At 41.3% G+C, this 6,735-nt stretch overlaps 1 protein-coding gene across 1 annotated transcript in view; it reads left to right on the top strand.

Moving 5' to 3' along the window:
* The first annotated feature begins 451 nt into the window (after positions 1-451).
* The window catches only part of macc1 (MET transcriptional regulator MACC1), a 46,393-nt gene continuing 40,109 nt past the window's right edge, over positions 452-6,735 (top strand). Inside the window, exons 1-2 of the mRNA XM_033046048.1 lie at positions 452-682; positions 719-779. The gene's annotated coding sequence lies outside the window, so the exon portion shown is untranslated. The remainder of the gene's footprint in view (positions 683-718; positions 780-6,735) is intronic.

The raw sequence follows: 6,735 nt of genomic DNA, 5'->3' as shown, positions 1-6,735 counted from the left end.
TCATGAAGTAATAGATGTGTGGATAACAAATCTGGACAAAATGTAGATTACATTTAGCTAAACATGGATTAAATCACATACACAGTAAAGTACATAAAGTAAAACAGAGATAAGAGAATGATGTCACTACTGGAATCCCGCCCCACCCCACATCAGTCTGAAGAAAGGTCTCGACCCGAAACGTCACCTATTCCTAATTTCGCTCCATAGATGCTGCCTCATCCGCTGAGTTTCTCCAGCATTTTTGCATTACTGGAATACACAAATACTTTTTGCTTTGTTTTTCCAAACCTACTATTATTATTCTTCCTCCCAATGCGTCGTATTTTTGTTGCAGCTGAACATGACATGACAAGAGATACTCGTGCCCTTCAGGCTCACGTAACGAAACTTCTCCGGTGACGATAGTATTTCCAGGTGTGCTGCTGCTGCGCGTCCAGTACACTCTGGGGATTGTAGTTCGCATTTGGCAAATAGCGACGCGGTCCCGCTGGCCGGAGCTGAGCGAGCTGAACTACAAGTTCCACTGTGCATTGGGGCGTGTTGCAGGTGGGTTGGCGAAGCGAGTGAGGTGTGGCTGGAGCGTTCACCTGGAGCTGGAAGCTGTCAGCGGCCGGACGAAGCAAAACTCTGCAACCGACGAGAAAATCACCACTGGTGGACACCTCCAGGGACTGTACCTCTACGAAGCAAATATCTTATAGCTATAAGATCTTTGCTGCGAAGTGCAATAACATCGTGAATAGAGTGGAGGTCGGCGCTGGGATTTCTAATGTGAGGTGAGTGGGGGCGAACCAACTTCCGCACCCTGTTGGCTGCACAATAGCATTTCGTGCATTGGAGCATTGAGGTTCTTGTCAATCCATAGAGTACACTTTATAACAAAATGAATGCTTTTCTGGTTTATAAATGCTGCAAAGTTTTGATACATGTTACTCGCCAACTTAAGAGCAGTTCTATTTGTTTTACTTGTGCTTTGTGGTTGGAAGTCGAATATCTTATACATATTCATGTTAGAATTATTTTTTGTTTTAATAACGAAGAGGCTTTCAGTTGTGAATATGGTTTGAATCAGATTATTGAAACGTCGGTCCCTGGTGGGGGGGTTTTGGACTCTGCTTTCCCAAATTTCTCTCATGTTTTCTGCCAAGGTTGTTTTAAATGAGTTGTTTGTTTTTCTTTTGAAGTTTAAAAAATTCTACCCTATTATGTTCGATTAAAATATCTCCTCGTTGTATTCGTGGGCCGTTCTGATAGCAGTAAAATATAGTCGGCCACTCTTTTGTTCCAATTGTAGGGGTTAGTAAATATGAGGGCAAGGCAACACTAAAAATCATTTAAATCATACAATCTAAGCAAGAGTTGACGATTAGGTGACTAGGCATTTGAAAGGTTTGCATTGGAGGAAGGTTTATAGAGTTTGAGAGAGATCGTCAACCTGAAATTATTACTGTTGTTTCTTGTTGCATGTATGCTGCTTGACCTGTGGAGTATGTTGTGCATATTTTTAGTTTCAATAGAATAGAATGTGTCTCCCAATCTGCATATTGGATGTGCTGCAAGAGTAGAGTAATTGGCCAACAAGTTAGGGAAGCCTGTGTTTAACCCTCATGGACAGACCTCAAGAAGTATGAATCAGTGGCAACACTTTCTCTTCCGTAAACATGAACATTGGAGAACTTCCAAGCTGTGTGCTCAGACCCCTGCTCTACTTTCTTTATACCCCTGACTGTATAGCCAGACACAGGTCCAATGCCATCTGTAAATTTGTAGAAAATTGGCAATGATAAATCAGAAGACAGGTGGACAAATGATAGTCCTATTGAAATGCCAGGGAACTCAATATCAGCAAGACTAAGGAACAGATTGACTGGGAAGGGAAAACCGAGGATCCACAAACCTGTCTTCGATGGGACAGCAGTGGAGACAGTCAATAGCTTCAGATTCAACAGAATCGTCAACATATATGTACTGAAACTACATGTGTAGAGTAGAGGCTGGAATCCTTGGTGCATTACTCAACATTTTAGGTTGCAAAGCCTTTCCACCATTTACAAGCACAAGGTGTGTAATGAATTACTATCCATAACTGTGAGTACAGCATCAACGATTTTCCAGAAGCTCAATACCATCCAGAACAAAGCAGCCCACTTGATTGGCACGCCATCTACCATACAAAACATTAATTAGCGTTACCACCAATACATTGTACTTCTGCAAGTACCACCACCAAGTTATTTCCCCAAGCTGGTCGGGCAATTTTGAAAGCTGCAAGCTCTCAGGAAGGATAAGGGCAGAAGGCATAGAGTATGCCTTCAATTTGCACTCCAAGTCAAACAATCCTTATTTGAAAATAAATATGAGTTTAAATCCTGTCATTTCTTGGCTGCAGAATTGTGGAGTATCTTTACTGCTATATTTTCGAGAGCAGTTGGATTGGGCAATAAATGCTAGCCTTGCCATTAATGGCCACATCCTTTAAAAAAAGGATTAAATGAAAAATGATCACTGAAATCTTTACATGGATATATAAAATAATGGTTGTCCGACTATGATAAAAACTGAAATAGCTGGAAACAGTCAACGTGATGGCACAGTGGCGCAGAGGTAGAGACCTGGGTTCGATCCTGACTATGGGTGATGTCTGGACGGAGTTTGTATATTCTCCTCGTGACCTGTGTGGGTTTTCTCTTGGTTTTCTAGTTTCCTCCCACTCTCCAAAGATGTACAGGTTTGTTGCTCAATTGGCTTCGGTAAAATGGTAAAGTGTCTCTAGTGCATAGGATAGTGCTAGTGTATGGGGACGACTGGTCGGCACAGACTCAGTGGGCTGAAGGGCCTGTTTCTGCACTGTATCATTAAACTAAACTGAAGGTCATATAGCATTTGTGAAAATAGAAAGTTCACATTTAAGATCCTAAACCCTTAATTGGAGTTGGGAAAGAGAGAAACAATGAGACTTGCACCATCGGGGAAATTCTCTTTGTTCCACCCACCCTGGGCTAACCATTAAAACAGGTTCTATTCTCAGTTCCAAAGAAGGGTCCTGTACATGAAATGTTAATTGTAATTTTTTTCACAGATGCTGCCTGACAAGTTGAGTGGTTCCAGTGTTTTCTTTTTTTTATTTCAGAATGTTAACATACGTAATTTTCTTATTTTATTTGCATTTATAGTTGGAAGTACTGTGGTATTTGTTCAGTTCCATTCCAAATCTCAAGCCAGCCAGATGTTTGGAGCAAATAAATATTTTCAAGTGTCTGGGTCAATCCTGTGAATCCCATAAATCTGATTGCGGCCTCTGCTTGAAATATAAACCATTAAATTGTTCATTACCAGCAACTATTTACTCAACAGTCCTGTAGGCTCATGATTAAACTGATGATGTTTGTGATGGGGCATAGTTGAGGCAAATACTGAAGTATGTTTTGGAGTTTGATTGAAAATTATTTGAGATTGCGTAACGTGGAGAAAAAGTGAAATAATATTAAAACAGTTTGAAGCAAAGAACCTGATGGATGGAAATGGATTATTCTTAAATATTGCTTTATTTCCATAATTGACCACTGGAAATTTGCCTGCTATTTAAGAAAGTGGTAAAATTAGTGGGGAATTGAATGGTTGATGGGAATAGGGAAATTTAGTGGGGAGTGGAATTATTCTGTGTTGGCATAAACTTAATGAGCTGAAGTGCAGTCGCAAGGAGATGTTGTGACATACAGACTGTTTATGCTTCAAAGTGAGAGGCTCCAGTGCAAATGCCATCTGTAACCTTGAATCAATGCACTGCTTTGTTGACAATATCAGATATCAAGCAGTAATTTATTGCTTGATTCTATCTTAGAACCAATTCTTTCTGTTTTACACTTTTTAACCTTGATTGCAGCCTGCATCACAAATCGTAGGGTTCTATTTCAGGTATTGTATAATATATTTACTGGCATATATATTTAAAAAGCCCACCAATTATCTACTTATTGCCTTATCTTGAACTTACAGTCCTTGAGATACATTTTGCCATGCAGTTCCATGTTCTTCTACTACAAAGTTCTTTCAATCCAATTTTCTTAATTCGTTTGGTACCCTATTTTTTAAATTTTCTACTCTATTTTTGTCTGAGGTTTTTTGCCTGTATCCTGAACTGAACTAACTCCGCTCAACAAACTTATGGTCTCTGAATCATGAATTTGTCTTCATCTCCATCCATGTGTTTGCTTTATATTGCTGCTTGGTCCCCAATACTGCAACATGTTTTTGTCCTCTTGACTTTTTCTGCATTTGTTTTATTATTAGTTGCTGAGTTTTCGTTGGTCTCTTTGCTATTAGTTCTTTGCCTTCTTGCCAAAGATCAGGCCCTCAGGGGCCTACTCTATGCCGTCTTATTCTATGCCACCTCAAGTCCTATCTTTTAGTTTCCTCTCAAATGAAATGTTTTCGAACATACTGCATGATTAACGATTTGTATAAATAAAAGTTGTGATCTGTAGAAGGGTCTCGACCCGGAAAATCACCCATTCCTTCTCTCCAGAGATGCTGCCTATCCCGCTGAGTTACTCCACAATTTTGTGATTTTTAAAGATTGGCTTTGATATGTTGTCAAAAATATGGATTCTAAAGCAAAGATCAAAATTAATTGATATTTATCTATATAATTAAAACTCAAATCTTGACAACTACCTGTTTGCACTGCATATTGATTTAAAAAAAAACGCTACCACTTACAGCTGTGATTTTTGGCCATCTTACTGAGTCCCCCTCCGCTGCGCATAACGAGGATTTTTCCCATCGATGAAAAATAAAATACTTATTAACGTTTAAAAAATGTTGAGATTCTCTCTCCTGTCAATCACACCATGAAGGCCACGCCCCTACCGGTGGGAGGGGGGATGGAATATGAAACCCGGAAGTGTGGACTGCCTCAGTCTCTGCAAGATGGGGGAGCGAGAGGTCACAACTCTCAGTCTCAGCAGTGAATAACACTGAAGACATGTCTACTAAAATGTGAGTGGTTTTACTGACCTGTGAGTGCCCTTAATGTATTTTGAAAATGTGGTTTGAAAATGCAAAAGCGGCGCTGGTTTGAAAGTGCAAAAGCGGCGTTTCCCTGAAGGCGCAAAGGCGGCGTTTCCCTGAAGGCGCAAAGGCGGCGTTGCCTTTGCCTTATTGAAAAGTGGTGTTGCCTTCTATATAATTAAAAGTCTAATCTTGACCACTTCCTGTTTGTGATGTATATTGATTTTTTTAAAAACGCTACCACGTATGGCTTTGATTTTTGGCCACCTTACTCGGACTCCCCCTGCGCTCATCATGTGCTGAGGATTTTTCCCATTGATGAAAATTAAAAGAGTTATTAGTGTTTAAAAAATGTTGAGATTCGCTCTCCTGACAATCACACCCCTTCCAGTGGGAGGGGTGGGGGGGGGAGGGACTATGAAATCCGGAAGTGTGGGCGTGGCTCAGTCTCTGCAAGATGGGGAAGGGAGAGGTCATGACTCTCTGACTTTGGTGGCCTTGCACCCTGCTTGAAATGGTATGAAACTGCACTTGAATTTGGTGGGCTTGCACCCAGCTTGAAATGGTATGAAACTGCACTTGAACTTGGTGGCCTTGCACCCTGCTTGAAATGGTAGGAAACTGCACTTAAATTTGATGGCCTTGCGCCCTGCTCAAAATGGTAGGAAACTGCACTTGAATTTGGTGGCCTTGCACCCTGCCTGAAATGGAATTTCAAGGTATAACTGTGAGTCAACTGCCAGCCCACCAGCCGTGAGTGACTGAGCTGCCAGCAAATGAGGCTTGAGTGACTCAGCCACCAGCCCAAGAATCCATTCGGCCCACAATGTCCATACTAGCTCTTGGAAACCAATCCATTCGGCCCACAATGTCCATATTAGCCCTCTGGTAAACAGACCCTTCAGCCCACAACACCCATAGAAAGCCCCCCCCCCCCTCCCCCACTGGTCACCAATATTGGAATTGTTGGAGTGGTGGAATATTGCGTTGAGGGACCAGCCCTCCCGTGTGAAGCTGGGACCCAACGGGTCCCACTTAGTCTAATATTATGCTAAAAGTCTTATCTTGTTTGGACATCTATATGTCCGTCTGCGTGCGAGCGATCTCGAGGAACTATGCCAAAACAGTAAACAAGAGCGCGAACATTTTTGCAGAAGCTTACTCTGCTTTTTCCCATCGTCATTCTTACAAGTTTCCTTCAGATTTGATGTTATATTTCACGTTATCGATATTTAAAGGTTTAAAAAAAACAACTTTGAAAATAATAACTGCCTTTGAGAGGGAGACGCTTCCAGTGATGATGTCACAATGGCATCTCACAGTCTAATCACAATGGGATCTCAGGCACATGCTGCAGTGAACATTCCAAAAACCGAAAATGACATCACAATGTGATCTCTGCTGCCAATACACAAGCTATGAGAGTGTTTTTACATTGTTGTAAGGAGAGGGATGTAGTGCGGGAGATTTAAACGTTTTAAAGTGACATTTAAAAGTTTGATTTCTTCAAATATGCGCTGTCAGTTAGGCAGTTATGATGTCACAATGCCCGACTGGCTACAATGATTCTACCCCAGAACACTGAGTCCTTCAGCAAATGTCCTTCGGGGAAAGAATCTACCAGCCTAACCCAGCACAGCATAGTTCTATGATTAGATCTGGATAAGAAAAGATGGCCTTGTAGGTGGCACCTACATCACATTAAATCTTAGTGCAGTTGCA

The sequence above is a fragment of the Amblyraja radiata genome, chromosome 2, assembly GCF_010909765.2.
Source record: "Amblyraja radiata isolate CabotCenter1 chromosome 2, sAmbRad1.1.pri, whole genome shotgun sequence".
Lineage (NCBI taxonomy): Eukaryota > Metazoa > Chordata > Chondrichthyes > Rajiformes > Rajidae > Amblyraja > Amblyraja radiata.
Note: the sequence above shows the minus strand (reverse complement) of the source record. Positions and strands in the feature narration are given on the sequence as shown.